General features: G+C 37.2%; 1 long non-coding RNA gene across 1 annotated transcript; it reads right to left on the reverse strand.

Annotated features, from left to right (window-relative positions):
• Window positions 1-795: 795 nt before the first annotated feature.
• On the reverse strand, window positions 796-1,431 carry LOC120924967. The gene is made up of 3 exons (XR_005746495.1): window positions 1,363-1,431; window positions 1,164-1,238; window positions 796-897 (listed from the first exon to the last, which is right to left on the reverse strand). It is a non-coding gene; the product is annotated as an uncharacterized LOC120924967 (long non-coding RNA).
• Window positions 1,432-3,725: the final 2,294 nt, after the last annotated feature.

The raw sequence follows: 3,725 nt of genomic DNA on the forward strand, positions 1-3,725 counted from the left end.
TTCTCAAACATTGTTCTGTAATACTTAAGGTACAGTGGCTACAATATGCAGTGGAGTAATGAGCTTTAGCCACATGTTTGGTTTTGGCTATTTTCATAGAATGGGTTGTGAGTAATTCTATGTGTCAGGCTGTTTTGTGTGCATAGTTTTTTTGGTGATAAATCATATACAAAAAGAGGAAGTTTATATATCATCTTTGAGAACATATAAATTGTAGCACTAAAAAATATCCCAAATATGTCTTAAAACAAATAGACATATAACATGGGTATATAAAAAAATGAATAGAAATCACCATGTGATCAACCCATCGTTGTTCAACCCTCCTGTTCCAGCCACACCCGCTGTCAAAATCTTCAGGGATCTTGTCCTTAAATATTTAGCAGAGATACCAGATAGGCATATACATCGCCAACCAGTGTTTAACACTGGTCTGAAGTCCCTGTGTCAGAATAAGGATTTGGTTATTTGTCCAGCAGACAAAGGCGATGGCATAGTCATCTTAGACAAGTCCGACTATGAAAAGGAAATGTTTAGGATCCTCAACAAACCTAACACCTAGTAGATTGGGGGGTATGTGATCGAGAGTCCTAAAAAAGGATACAGCACCTCATCCCAAAATAGATTCAAAGGAGGGGAATTTTTTGGAAGAGTTGGGGGGATTATTGCGGTGCGATGAAAAAAACCAGACAAAGTATGTATGTATATATAAAAATATATAAAAAAGGTTTATTCATTCAATTTTTACAAAATATAGTAATTCAATATACAGATAGTGCATAAATTATTTTGTGGGAGCAAGATCTAGAAATAATTTTTTCGATCAGGTCGACCCTACTAGTTTCGCCTCTTGGCTTCTTCAGGGGAATTAGGACAAGATCGTCTCTCTAGATTACTCTAAAGAGATGAAAAAGAATAAAACAATTTTAACATATGCATACAATATAAGCTCTAAAAGAACTTCGATTATATATGTTCAACAAAACATGTCATGTATATAGAGTACAAACAAAAGTTTGGCTGGGATCTCTGGCGGGGCAAGAGAAACCAAAGTTCATAGGAGCAAATGCGCATATATCCACAGCCTGGTAGCAGCCAATGCTGTTCAGCCCATGAGAGGGGGCTGGCAGCAAAATTCCATAGGTAGGAGAAATAAAACCTACCCTAGCTTCATGCACAGCCAGTCAAGGAAAAACCCCCTCAGGGTGGATATTGAAATCCAAGTTCAACTGACAGGACTTAAAAATACAGAAGAAAAAGAATCTATGTTAGAATATGTGTTATTAAATTATGATCTGTTTCAACTAATTAAACAAATCCATAATAGAGTCAATAGGGTTAATATATGTAAAACAGCCATACCTTGAAGCGTAATAAAATCAAGGTGAATACAGGGGAATTAAGTAAGACAATAACATGGGCACTGAAGGGCCTCAATTCATCTGAGAAAAAAGAAAAAAAAAAAAAAAGTGTTTGAATAGATTTAGTATACTTAATAATTTAGTTACCCATGTTCTCACTAACTTTATGAAGTGTAAGCAAGGGATCAACTTACATGGAGTATTTAACTAGATGAACAGTCTGAGTGCAAGCAAACATCAGCTGGTGATAGAAAGTAAAAGGATAGTCGTTTGCAGCAAAAATCAAGGACCAGTCAATTGCAGCTGAAAAGTCCACAGATAATCTCCTTTAAAAAGGGTAGAAAATGAATGAAAATAAATGAAAAAGTGAAGGTTTAGCCATAAGTATTCAAACCTTACACAGAGGAGACAATAGTGAGGAGAGTGAATGGTTGCAGGATGGAAACTTACCTATCTTTAAGAGGAATAAAGACATCTGTCAGCCAAACTTTTGTTTGTACTCTATATACATGACATGTTTTGTTGAACATATATAATCGAAGTTCTTTTAGAGCTTATATTGTATGCATATGTTAAAATTGTTTTATTCTTTTTCATCTCTTTATAGTAATCTAGAGAGACGATCTTGTCCTAATTCCCCTGAAGAAGCCAAGAGGCGAAACTAGTAGGGTCGACCTGATCGAAAAAATTATTTCTAGATCTTGCTCCCACAAAATAATTTATGCACTATCTGTATATTGAATTACTATATTTTGTAAAAATTGAATGAATAAACCTTTTTTATATATTTTTATATATACATACATACTTTGTCTGGTTTTTTTCATCGCACCGCAATAATCCCCCCAACTCTTCCAAAAAATTCCCCTCCTTTAAACCTAACACCTATCAAATGTTGCCTACTAACCCTACTTCCCATTTCAAAACGGAACTTCAGAGTTTGGTAGATAGCCGTTTCAGTAGAGATATTTTAAACAAGAAGGAAAAAGTATTTTTAGTTCCCACTGTTCCTAGGATACCCACGATTTATTATTTACCCAAGGTCCATAAGGACCCTATTCACCCACCGGGTCGATCCATTGTGAGTGGGATCGACTCAGTGACCTCACGTGTGGGTCGGTATATCAATAACTTTTTGCAACCATTGGTGAAACGAATACCATCCTACCTGGGGAATACAGGTGCCACTATTAGAAAATTAGAGAATGTGGATTTACGAGGTGGCTACATCATGGTGACAGCCGAAGTTGCTTCACTAAATACATGTATACCACATGATAAGGGACTCAAGGCCGTGCATTATTATTTGAAGAAGGACCATTTGTTAGCTTCCTTTCAAAGTGATTACATTATGGAATTATTGGAGTATGCTACGAAGTGTAGTTATTTTTGGTTCAACAACCTTTTCATGGCTGAGTGGGAGAAGGATGTCGTCTATGCCTACGACACCAGTTCGCTGGTGCTGTGGGCCAGGTATATAGACAATATCCTCCTCCTCTGGGATGGCAGCATGGCATCTCTTGAGATCTTTATGAGTCATTTGAACCAAAATGATAGAGGCATATCCCTCACTCACACAGCCAGTCAGGAGAAGATCGAATTTTTGGACTTGGAGATTAGTATCATTGATCATCAATTCCAATTTAAAAACTTTCTCAAGAAGACTGATCGAAATGGTTTAATTCCAAATGACAGTTGCCATCATCCATCTTAGCTCAACTCAGTCAGTCCCTCGGAGTAAATTTCTGAGGTTACGTAGAAATTGTACTGACATTAATACCTTTAACATACAGGCCAGTATTCTCAAGCAGAGGTTCATCGATAAGGGTTATGACCCTGGTAGTATAGAACTAGATCTTAGAAGCACTCTTGAGATTGATAGGAGCTCCCTACTAGAGATTAAACCCAAGTGAGAACAGGATGACAGCTTTAAGTGGGCTATGCTCACATCTTTTCTACACAGTACAAACAGGTAAAAGCCATTATTACCAAACATTGGGAGATTTTGAGGAACAATCGTGTTCTGAATACTGTTTTGCCTGATCAGGCAAAGGTTGTGTTCAGGGGTGCACCTTTTCTTCAAAGCAGACTAGCACCCAATATCATCAATCCTCCCGTACGCCCTTCTTTCTTCCATCAATTAGTGGCCTATCATCCTTGCAAAAAAATTACCGTTTGTAAATTCAACATCTCTGGCAGAGGTAAAAACTTGGAGTTTAAATCCACTGTTACGGGGAAAACATACCCTATTAAACATTTGGGACTAAATATGTGGTCTATCTCATAACATGTCATTGTGGTAAACAGTATGTGGGCTGTACCTTTCGTACATTCTCTGTGAGGGTTGGAGAGCATGTGTCTCTA

This window comes from Rana temporaria, chromosome 1 (genome assembly GCF_905171775.1).
Source record: "Rana temporaria chromosome 1, aRanTem1.1, whole genome shotgun sequence".
Taxonomy (NCBI): Eukaryota; Metazoa; Chordata; class Amphibia; order Anura; family Ranidae; genus Rana; species Rana temporaria.